The sequence below is a fragment of the Homalodisca vitripennis genome, chromosome 8, assembly GCF_021130785.1.
Source record: "Homalodisca vitripennis isolate AUS2020 chromosome 8, UT_GWSS_2.1, whole genome shotgun sequence".
NCBI lineage: Eukaryota > Metazoa > Arthropoda > Insecta > Hemiptera > Cicadellidae > Homalodisca > Homalodisca vitripennis.
In genome coordinates, this window is record NC_060214.1 from 37,704,464 (window position 1) to 37,718,084 (window position 13,621).

A 13,621-nucleotide genomic window follows, 5' to 3' on the forward strand; every position below is an offset into this window, starting at 1 on the left:
CGTTTCCATCACTGTTAATCATAAGGCCAATTCACAGATCTGCCAAATCCCACATCGTGATATTCATCGTTAACGAACTCAGCGTTGCCTGTATATAAATGAAGATTGAAGATTCATTCAAAATTGCAAGTCTCTAGATCAGTTTTACTTTCGGGATATCGTGTGAACAGATAGCCATTTTTCCAGCTCCACGAGTGATATGCTTCGCTTGCGCTCAGTCAATGAAAATGTTTGATTTCACTTATATAATGATCTTTGCTGTTTACTACCTAATCAAAGCAATTGTATAATATTAGCAAGTAATTTGAACATTATGTTTCTCACTAAGTAATATTTCATATTTTACCAAATTTTATAGTAACAAGGTAAAGATAACTATAGACCAAAATTCATGTCATCTCTTTCTGCTTTCTGATTTTGCCTATCGATTAATTTTAGAGTGGTTAGCAACCGTCGCCTGGCGTTTTCGTGATACTGGTTCGGGATCACTAAAGCGAAAAACATTTAAGCGTGTATGTCCTGAGGTATGTGAGACTTTCCTCCTTTGATTTGATTAATTCCATTTCCACAGTCATTATGCAGTTGTTATGTCCTCTCTTAGCTCCAAAGGTTGTTCTTGTCTTGTGCTTAATTTCTCTTTTTAGCAAAATACAAAACACTATGTTTACCTGAGAGGTCTTGAATCTTTTGATTGTGGTGGGGCTGAAGTTCTTTTCAGTTAACAGTGAGTTAAACAATTTTTACTTTTCCAGTAATGCCAATCCCTTAAAATAAAGAGATTCATAACTATAAATTTACAATAATTAAAATTAAAAATCTAAGGCTAATTTATTCTTGTTAATTTACTATGTATCAATACTATTAACTGGCGTGAGCTACAAGAAAGACTACCCTGATATCTAAACTGTTTACGATATTTTAATTACCCTGTAATAGACGATTATAAAAATAAACAGCGCATTCCTAAAATTTCAATCATCCATGACTTTTAAGTTAATAAGAAAATATATTTAATTAAACTGGTAGCTCTTGAAAATAATTTTCCATAAGTTTTAATTTCCTTTCCAAGAAATACCGGAAGATAAATTAAGAAGACTACAATAACGATTAGAGGTAATTTTGGTAATTAGGCCTAATTAAAAGCGGCTGAAGATAAAGTTGTAAAGTCTTTACATTAGGTACAGGTATATCTTTACGAAAAGAGACCTTTTTATAAAATGTAATAAAATGAATTTAGTTATCTTTTAAAGAAAATTACTTTCTCCCCGCAATCTCCATTGTGCTTATATATATATATATATATATATATATATATATATATATATATATATATATATACTGTATATATACGTATCTATCTTAAACTTGAAACGTTTTTATTATGTGATTATAGTATTTTGAAAGAAAATTCCTACTACTCTTTGTGTAATAATCAAAATTAGTATTATTTAATTTTCCTTTTATTTGGAGAATGAATCAAAGCTGTTGCCACTTACTTAAAAAATATAAAACCATTCCCAGACCCTAAACTGAGCACAAATTACGCACTAGTAAAAACATATATAATATACTAATTATTAAACAAATATAAAGAATATGTAATGTTGGTTTATATATCAAGAAGTATTTGTTAAGTGGGTTATAATGACTCGGTAAAGTCCCTATCTAGAATATTTTAACTAAGACCATATGATTAACATAGGCAATATGACACTTCTATCAAGGGAACTTGTGGATTTCAATTAAACATTATATAGGCACATTTCACTACACAAGTCTTCAATCAAGTCATGTAAACATTAAAAGAACAATATACTAATGGATATTCTCTTTACAAGAAAATCTACAGAAACAGCAAAGAGAGTTAAGTTTTTTACGAAAAGAGGATTTGTTTTATTGATTAAAAACATTTTCAAGTTTAAATTATATTGAATTATGTAGGATTCTCCAAAGATGTTTCGCCTTACATTATCAACACAAATATCAAGATGTTCGAATGAGTTTGAATTATTTTGTGGTTTTTGCAGACGGGAGGTGCGGTATACAGATAAAATCATTTCCTCAGAGCAGTAACTTGAGATCAACGTCTTTCATCAACAGTCAGCATCATAAGTCAACTGGATGTGCTTCAATACTTTTTCAATAGATAGCGCGCTGTATTAATTATTCTCTAATCATGTCTGTAGTGTACTTTCATTTTTAAATTATTAAGTATGTCCTCTATTCTATGTCGTTTATATGTTCGCGTCATCTAAATTTGGTGTATATTTGCAGACATTTAGCTTAGTTTTTTTTATGTACTAAATGCATTTATAAATAGATTTTTTATATCGGTAAGTTTTGAATACAAGAAATGTTTTGTGGTGTATAGATGACTAAAACTGCTTTACTTTTATTTTGAAGTTTTGTTGTTTACGTGAGGCATATAATATGCCAAATTCAAATTCCATAGAATTTCTCAGTTTCAATATTTTTAATGTGATAACTGTTAATGGCATCAGTGCATTATTAGCAAATAAATTGGTTACAAATTCTAAGCTTTACATTTTACTCGCAACCTCTTCTAAAAATTCTACACCAATCTAGTTTACCGTTCAATTAAAAGCATACTATATTGTTGATTATTGAATGACTGGAAAATATAAATTGAGAGAAAGTATGCTGCACGATATATTATTAAGTGTTAGATTAGCACATAATTATACGATGATTAGTTGAAAGGCTAACTAAAAAATATCATTTACTGCAACAATTAGCAACAACACTAGTTTGACTAAAGTATGTCAATATAAAACTATCAGTACTTACACCAGCTAGTTTAGACAATAAAGGAAAAAATTTCCTGATTAATAGGCGGAGACTGGTTATGTCACTCTGGGACTGCTCTCCAATTACATTCAAATGCATAAATTATCATCCCATGAATAGTTATTAGGTGAAGTGCCAATTACTATGAAGCCGTAATAACAGTATATGTTATTGTGATAAATAAAAATTACAATACATTTGTTACAAGTAATACTATGTTTGTCTTCTGTTCATCTTTGTATCGAGAACGTGTTCGGAGAGATATTTTTGCTTGAAAATTCCTATTTAAATGATATTTATTATATCAGGCTTACCTTTTTAAAGATATCAACATCGTAGACTGAATAAAAATACACAATATACACCTATGTAGTATGGGTTTTTCTTTTGCCTTTTTTCGTGTCAATTGATTATTACTATTAATTTTAATACACTGGCTTCTAATAATGTCACAAGGGAAATTCAACCTACATGCATTGAGCGTTAGAATAATGAATTTCACTATATTTTTATTCTATGCGGCAAAATCATGGAGTTCGTATGAATGCACCAGCTTGACAATCCTAGGAAGTAGGTCGAATCAATATTTTATTCTCTGGTGTATCATTTTATATTGGGTGAGATGTTTTACTATTAAGAGAAACAACAAATACTTTGTAGGTTTCCTTTCACCAGATCATTGTGATTAGTAAATTGATTACTTATCCATTCAATAAATTTATGTGAACCAATACATATAGTGCGAGTGTTATTGTATTCTAGTTCGTAATTAATGTGTTAAATACATAATAAATACGCAAGAATCAATCAATGTATTAAAGGTTGCTTTCTCACCTGTCTGTCTACTTTCTAAAGCCTAGTGGCTCCCGCAAAATACTAGAAAATCAAAATTCACGTTGCCACTAACCTCGTCTTGCTCGTAAAATGCTAAAATAACCATATAGTATTTAGGTTTCGTTGAATCTAATTTTCTTGGACAGACTTCTCACCTCTGTGTCTCTTACTGTGATTAGCTTATATAAAAAATGTGTTTAGAAGAAGTTTTAGAAACCTTTCTTCCACTAAGCTCAATGATCGATCACTTCATCCTGGTATTATGTTTATGATTTCTGTACACTAAACGTGGAACTACATTTAAAAACGGTTTGCTAATTTATTATTATTTATAAATTCGAATATTTATACAGGGAATAATTTACTTCTCATTATTATATAGATACTCGTCAGTCTACGAATAATTTTATTTAAGCTATTATTCATTGGACAGCAAATTTTAGATAAAAATTTGTTTAAAACACATATTTGCAATAATAACTAAGCTTGAAGGTTATTTTTGACGATGGAAGGATTGTGAAGGAAACAGGATTTTTCCGGACATTTGCCATCGTTCAGTGAAACAATGAATCAGTAACACTACGTTTCGAGATCTGCAATCTGATCTCTTCTTCAGGTAAAGAACTGACTGATCAGTCGTAGGTGGTTAGTAGACGAATGAAGACGCATTGCGACCTGTATTCCGTAGTTCAGTTTTAATGATTAGTGTTTTGTATAGTTTTTTATTAAGTGCATGTTTATAGAGTTAGTCAAGTTGACAAACAACATGTAGGTTGTGATTCCTGACTTAGGCGTGCCACAACGCTTTGGTATGATTTGTTTATTTTAACCTAGTTTGTAATATTATGTATTAGGTTAGTTCTTTACCTGAAGAAGAGATCGGATTGCAGATCTCGAAACGTAGTGTTACTGATTTATTGTTTCACTGAACGATGGCAAATGTCCGGAAAAATCCTGTTTCCTTCACAATAACTAAGCTTTAAAACTTTCCTACAAGAAATGATATATTATTACTGGTTTCTTCAACCAGAATCAGCAGCCTGTGAAGACCTTCAAAGTTTTCTTCATTACATTAAGCTGCTATGTAACGAGGACTTGGACCTTCAACTTTGGTAATTACCATCATCAATTTCCCTGAACAATACTCGAGATAGTTTATGTTGTTGTTGACCTTTCTTTGTTTAAAATTTAAAGGAGTTTAACTATAGTTTACAAGTCCTTTATACAACGGACTGCAAAGAAGGTTCAAATTGGTTACATATGCTAATTCATACTATGTATTTCTAACATGCTGTTTTTATGTTTTCTTATAAACAAAATATATCTTATACCTCATACCAAATTGATGTTTAAGGTTATGTTTCTATTAAATAAATACGGTAGTGATTTGCTCAGTCTTCCCACTACATGCCGATATTTATGACTATTAAAACTCTTGGTGGTCTTTAAGCGTGAACTTGTGTTGTTAATTTGGATATTAAATGCAGCTAAATTAATTATTTGTTTTATAAGAACATACACCCCCAATACAGTACATTATAAAATCGTAATTTTAACCTTGTAGAGCCTTAGATTCCTGACCGATAGTATGTTAATTCGATCTAGATCTTGAAATGGAAAACTTAAAATTTTCTCTCCTCTGTGATTTTAGATTGAACCAGCATTCTTGAAGTCCATTGTGCACGTTCCAATGGCATAAACATTTCCCACTTTTGTGATGATTGTGGCCTCTAAAGATTTTTTAAAAACAATAAGACTAATATAAAAAACATAATGAAATTTTAAAAACCCATTTTAAGTGCAAATTAAGTATTAAATACAATTTGCAAACTTGTTTCATGTTTCGTACTATTAAGTTTTAGCTCTGATTATATTTTCTAAAAATTCGTTTACAATTATTTGCAATTTATAAATAGGGACTCCACATGGGTTATTTCACTAGAAATTCGATAGTGCTATAGAATTCTGATGTTCATGCCATTATAATGCCATTTATACATGAGCTGAAAGGCTCTCGCTCGAAGAGTTCTTGGGAAATCGCACATCAAGACAGATAGACAAAGAGACGCGAGATTATGCTGTTTAAGTCTCAATAAGTTCAGCCAATTAATAAATCAATGTATTGTCAGTACTTCTTAATCTTTGTTTATGCATGAGTAGTCACTAATTAGTAGATGAGTCCTGCTCCAGTTCAGTTAGAAAGTACAAACAGTACTTGGAATAATGTACTGTTTTGCTTTGCTGCTTCTCTGTTTTGCACCTCACTTACAAACACCGAGTATGTAATGATTGTTATTAACGAAATACACCCAGTTTCAAGATAATCAGAACAAACACATTGGATTGTTAACTTAATCGACAAACATTTTTAAATGTTATTGGATATAACTTTTATGAATAAAGTTATGTATCAGTATAAGTTCTCATAGGGCAAATTACGAATTTCATTTCGGACTTCGGTATTTGTGGTTGACTATCCTATTATCCTCAGGGCTATTTTAGTATGAAATATTCATTTTATAAAATAAATAATTTTATACTCTCAAGGAAAGAATATTTTATTAAAAATTATTTAGTTATTTTAGGCTTCGCTACGAGAAATTCGTCTAAGTTATCGTAATTAAGCGTACAAATACAGCACTTAGACTACCAATTTTGATCATCACAGCCATCTGTTACACCAGGATACTGCTTGTCAGTTTGTTTCCAAAGTTTATTTGGTAGGACTTGGTTGGTTGTCGCAAATGTATTTTGCGACAATTTAACTGTCAAATTAAACTGACAATTTAACTGATTCGAGAAGAAACTTTTGTAATTGTTAAATTCAAATACTGTACCTCTAAAATGTCATAATCTAAGAACCTCGACAAATTATCTAAGGAGATTTGTCAACGGTTAAATTACGTTTCTCTTTTGTTCCGAGGCATTATGAAACATACGATTATAAAACAATACAACATTGAAGAATTTCAAAATGAATTAGTGTCAAATGTTTTATGCGTGAGCTCATGTTTTAATAAAGTATCTTAAAATAGTTAAACCACTGGATATATTAAGAATTTATCTCTTGTGTATTTGCAAACATAGAGATGAAAAAACTAAACAAACCTGTGAATTGTTATTATAAAAATATACTTACTCGTCTTACTATTTTTAATTTGAAATTTTGGGTTTTATTACTTTAGCATACCAGTAGTTGAAAACTCTTAACCACAATCGGTGAATTGTAGCTCGAATCTTGAATACGTACTACGAATATAATTAACTGCAACTAAGAATGTACAGTTCAATAGAATTAAAGAAAAACTTCTTAACCAAATTATTGTCCAATTTACACTTTCAACATCTTTTAAAAGTCACAAATAAAATATAATTACAGCAGATGCTGATAGCATTTGCTGATACGAATTATTTCCATTCCTTATTGGAAATAATTATATGGAAAATAAGGTAGTTTATTTGAATAGCTTCATGATTTAAGATGGTTCCTGCATACTAAAATGAAAAAGTACATGAAATGTTTTGAACTAGCATAAAATCCCTACAATTTAGCGCCGAAGTTGAGACTCAACAGTTGAGGGCGGTTGGTTCACCACCAGGCCGACTACTGAACATCAGCAGGGCTGACCGCAGTATTCAGTCGGTCTGTGTTGTGAAGTCTTTTAATTCTCTTTTATACGTTACTTTATAAAAAGAAGTCTACTTCATTCCACCAAGCTAGTCACGAACCAAGCTGCTACCATTTAAAACACCAAAGATATAGTTTTGATTAAAACATATAGGAATTTTAATAACAATAGGATATCATTAGTTGTAGGATAATATAATATTTGTGTTCCATAACAGTCAGTATTGCATTATGTCTCTATTCAAACTCAACATGCAACAAGTTTATGTATTCAGACTAAGGATTGCAATAGTTGCGCCGTTTCTGAATATTATATCTTGGAAGTAGAATTGAGCTGTTGAACTAAATTCACTAAACTTGCATGTTAATTATCTTGTTATCACAGACACCAATTCATCAAAGTTTTCTCAACAATGCAACATCACCAGTACAGACTTTTTGGTATAAATTTTATAATTGAGTATACTCTATGGTTCTCTACAGTTTTACCAGCAAAATATTATGTTTCTTAGTAATAGATTATTACTTTTAAAGTTTTTTTTTTTCATAAATAGAATAACATAATAATTTATGTTATTTTCATGGCGGGACATAAAGAAATATATTTCTTATATTCTAAAAAGTGTTAAGGGACAGCTTTTATGTACATTTTTAAAGTAGCAAGCATATTTATCAACGCATTTAAGAAAAAAAGGGCATTCAGTGTACACACAATAAGACAATACTTTAATCAGAATCAAACACTAATATATTGAGCATAATCTTTTATTTGCTAGTGGCAATTCATTCACTCACATTTAGGGGGTTCGTCCTATTCAACACGGAAAATATCCACTAAACACCCTAGGGGCTGCGGGAATCCAGCCAGGGATCCTTTTTCCAGGATTATTTCATGCCTGGCCACATTCTTGCGCCCTAACAGAGCCGTGCTACTTTTCCCGGAGTCTAAAGACCTTTCCAGTCAGGAAACCCTCTCCTCGTTTCACGCGACAAACAACGTAATTGAACATAGAAAAGATATTTCAGGTGTCTACCGGTATCTACCGATAGTGGATACAGGCGTTCTTTTGTGCTGGGTGAAACGCTGGAACTCGAAGAACGAATGATGAGCGTCATCATCGTCCTACGGATGGTAAGCTCTCCGGGGGGACCCCAACCTTCTCCATCTGGCGAAAGTACTTCCTAAAGTTGCCACACCCCATCAGAAACTGACACAGATAGAAGAATCCAACGTCCAGGTCTCTGATTAGACGGAACCTGGCCCCATCATCCTGCATTTGGTGCCAAATTAACATGGTTTTTTCCTCACTGTTCCGACGCTTCTTTTCACCCCGGTCAAGGAGATAGATCACCCGTCTCTCAACGGCAAGTAGTTCGAGTGGAATGGTCTAACTATTCTATATGATAAAATTAATAAAACTCGTTTAATAACATTAACTCCTTAATATAATGGAAAAAAGCTTGTTGGGTCCTATATACCGAGTGTGTCTAAAGGCTGACTTCTTTTTAAGGTTTAAGACCTCCCAGAAGTCAATTTTAGGCGTTCGAAGCTTCAAAAGACTGATTCGTTATACAGGTCTAAACATCCAAGAAGTTAATTTTAGAGGTTTTTTTATAAACCGGCTGCTGATAAATGTCAAAATTTCTAAATATTTGATTAAATGCTGTAAGCATATCGAGGTGGATTACTTTGTATCGTATACTTAATTAATTACAATACAAATTAACTTGAATTTAATTAAATAGTGTTGAATTTAATTTAAATGGTCTAACTTGAAGAAATTTGTCACTTGAAAACACTTGGATTTATTCAATTTGCAGACTTTTATATAAAATGAAAGCTACAATGCTATTTTAATCCTACTTGCTTTGAATATCAACTTCCTTAAAAACTAAAAAAGTATAAATTCGTAAAAAATCAAAAATGCAGTTAATATTTAACTTTAAAAAAACATTTAGAATACAAATAAACAATACCTTGCAAATTAAAATTAAATACTTATGAAATTGTGCAACAGATAATGAAACAAATAAAAATTAAATTTACTCAAAAGGTAAAAAATTCTTAATTTCAATAAATTAAAAATATTATAACATCCATTAAATAAAAAATTTAAAAGTTTGACAACTATTCCGTATGTGTGAATTGATGATTATTGGAGATGCAGCTCAAAGAAATGGTGGACTGTTTTACGAGATATACAGATACTTCACTGGCAATTACACTGACACAGTTCATCAGTTTAGGCCAGGAGCGAAGTTGCAGCGAGGGGTTGTTAGGGGTAGGCCCCCCACTATCGAACATGATTTAACAAAGAACGAGCTGATCCTTCCTTCAGGATATTTACGCCAAAATATTCCAGAAGTTAGTTTTAGATGTTACAAACTTCTATACTCTGGCTGCTGCTTAAGACCTCATAAAAAACAATCTTAGATATTGAGAGAATGTTTAAAAAAATCAAAGCTTTATTTACGAAGCTCAGTAATTTTTTACCAAGAATAAACTTTGAGTATTTTTAATAACATGAAAGTATTTGAGTATAAAAACCGAATTTTTGCTGTTCTAACCTAGAGAGGGAATGCTCCTTGACTTTGATTGGCAATATTCAGATATTTCAGACTGTTTGATATAGATACAGATCAGAAGATACTAGATACAAGCAATCCTAGAGACTTCGAGGATCTAAACGAAAAGCAGTAAAGACTGGAGGCGCTAGAGGAAACAATGTACCACTGATGATGATACTGCAATAATGGTATATGCAGAGAAGAAAGATATATTTCAGGCTTGTCAGATCTAGTGCAAATAATTTAAAAATCATTACTTCGTAGAAACCAAAATATTCATTCAAATTAAACTGTAGGCCACGCACGTTCCTTTTTAATTACATAGAAGCGTAATTGAATTCAAAATAAGATTGTATTTAGGCCACAATAAAATTATACTACTATATGACCTGGTTTATATGTTACAGTGGACAGAATAAGAAAGGGTGGGAGGATATTTATATCAATATGAACTGTCCGAACAAGCAATATACGTCACTCTGTTATTTACGTATATAGGCTCTTGACTATAGCACCTGCCGAGTATCAGTGTAAATATGGGTTACTATGTGCACAAGAGCAATAGTTTCACGTTGGTCTGTTCTCTTACAACTATTTCCTTTGCTCAAAGAAAATCTTGCTCTAGCATTTTCATACAAATATGACGTAGAAAACATTCCTATGATTTCAATGATTATCTTTGAATATGCTGTATTAGTTGCGTAAAGTAACATTATTTACAGAAGTTTATCTCCATTTATCTCAATATTTCAATTAGTGGAAGGAGGATTCCAATAGTGGTTTTGTACTATAAAGAAAATATTACTGTTAATGTTCAAGGCACCTCCTAGGAAAATTTTGTGATGTGTTTTAAAAAAACTTTAATGTTTGTTTACAGTACCTACAATTTGATGAAGATGCAAGACAATAGAAAACACGATTTAAATGAGGTATCAATACAGTTTATATATTTGGACAAATTTAACTATCCACTAGACTGTGGCTTTTAGTCAATAAGAATAAGACGTTTTATGTTTGTATATACATTTTTAAGGAAGTTAATACATAAGAATTACATTGGGAAGGTAATGCCATACGTAATGAAGTGGTTTATAAATACTTGTTTTTAAGTTACTTACCTATAAACGGGACACGCTGCTAAGTAAGTTTCCATGTTTCCAGAGAATTATCTTACGAATTTAGTTGTAAGTTTTTTTAGTTTTGAAGATATTTGAGAACAGTTTTATAGTTTTACTAGCAGTTGCCCGCGCCTCCGCATGCAATTTCTTGTTGAAAAACAGTACGCTATAGTCACGTATCCTTTTTCTATCACATTGTGAACACTACTGATATAATTATAGTCGTTCCTTCGTGAGCCTCTTGGGCGCATTATGAAGGTATGTACCATGTTTCCTTCATCTTCGTGGTTTTTGCTAGGTGTTGATAAGTTATTCAGTACAATTAATTTCTATGGATGAATCTCGATGAACTAATTAGGTTATAAAGAATCAAATTCGTGTGTTTGGTTTCCATCACGTATATAATTAACAAAAATTACAACATACTAATATAAAATCATGAATTAATATGATATTAGATCTTATAATACTTAACACATGGTTAAATTTGTATACGCTTGTTCAATATGAATAAAACTTTAGTTATTATTTGATTACATTGGTTGTTTTTTAAACATTGAACGAGCTTATCCTCTCGTATTGAGGTGGAATTAAAATAGTTAAAGAATTTAATAATTTCGTTAAGATAAATACAAATATAAAACTGCAAATAAATCTAAAATTATAAGAGGACATAAATATTAATAATTCTGATAATTTAATTGTAAATTTAAAAAACATTTAGTGATTTTATGTACACAAGTTTTTTTATAAACTTCTCTTTTGATGTATTGCTACTAAATAAAGTTTGCCAATGTAATTTCGTATTTTGTTTTTAATTATGTTTATTATGTAGGAAGCAAACGAGACTCTTGATTTCCTAAATATGTCGATAATCTGCAAAACGATTAAAGGAACACTCAATGCGGGGTTGATATATATATATATATATATATATATATATATATATATATATATATACAGGGTTGTATATTAATGTCTGGAAACACCCAAATATAATCCTTTAATAATTTAAATATAAATTTGAAACCTCTTACAATCGTGATAGAGATTGGGCATCTACTTTTTGGAACAATGTTTTGTTATGTTCACACCAACGGGGGGACGTCCTGCCGAGGGTAATCGTGAATAATTCTTAATGCGAAGCCTATACCTTGTGATACATAAATTTTAAAGGTAATAGCTTACTGAATTGAATGCCACAAACCGCATCTCAAGGGAATTTATTCTATCAGAAAATAGAGCATTTTTTAGTATTGAAAATTTACTGATGTTCAACAATGTAATTTTAACATGGTTCTATTGCCACAAAATGTGTGTTAACAACTAATTTTTTTAGCATTTTTTTAAATGTTCAATTAAATAAAAACAAAACTTTCATTTTAAGCTGGTTCTACTAGCACAAATTTGCCAGTTTTTATTACAGTAACAATTATGGAAATACTTATGTTATTGATTTCTTTATTACAAATAAAAAATAATGTATGCTGTTATAGAAAAGTCTTACAACAAACGTTTTACCTGCAATTTGGTGTCAAAGAAAGCAATTGTTCGAACTGTTGTTCCTTCTACTACGGTGTTGACAATGAGCCAATCTTGTGTAAAATGATTCGACCAGAGTTTGCCTAACATTTCTTCAGTTATCAAAGGCAATCTCCTCTATAAATCCTGTTTTCTTAGGTCTTCCAAATTATGAGGCCTTCTTCTATATAAACATTGGATTTTAAAATCGACCCCATAGGAAATAATCGATTGGTGACAAATCCGGAGATCTTGGAGGCCATTCGATATTTCTCCTCTTCGGCCAATCCATTTATGAGGAAACCTTAAATCCAAATACTCTCTTACCTGTCTCCCATAATGGGGTGGAGCACCATCCTGCTGAAACCATACATTATCAAAGTATTTCTCCTGATGCAATTTGAATAGCTGGGATTATTTCATTTTGGAGCATATTGTAGTAAAGTTCGGGCATTTTAAATTTCCAATTGATGAAAAAAGGGTCCAACAATTTTGTTACCTACCTAAAATTCCACACCATACGTTTCAGTTTTTTGTGGTTGCTGGTGAATGGGACTCAGTAATCCAATGTGGGTTTTCAACTAGCCCAGTAACGGCAATTGTGCCTGTTAACATTGCCATTTAGGAAAAAAAAGTTGCCTCGCATCAGAAAAATAGTATGTTGGTCAGAAAATCTCCTATTGTCATCGACATTTGCGCATCACAAGTTCACAAAACTCAACTCTTCTGTCGTAATCATCCTCACTTAACTGTTGGGACTAAATGAACTTTAAATGGTTTGTATTTATTAATTTTCAAAATCTTACTCACAGACATAGGGTGCATATCATGTTGCTGTGCAGCTTTTCTGAGCGAATGTATGTGGGTCTTCAATAAATGTTTGCAAAACATCTAGTGCATGTTCTTCATCTGTTGCAGATTGTATCCTACCCGACTTTGGCCGAATTACGTACACTCCCTGTCATTTCAAAACGCTCAATAGTTTTTGATATTGTTGAAACACTTATGGGATTCCTTTCTGGGAAAGTGTCATTAAACAAATTACAAACTTCCCGATAAGATATTTGACGATCGCCATATCCTCGCATCATCAACAGAGTAATTCGTTCTCTTTCAGACAATTCCATTAAAATGCCAAATAAAA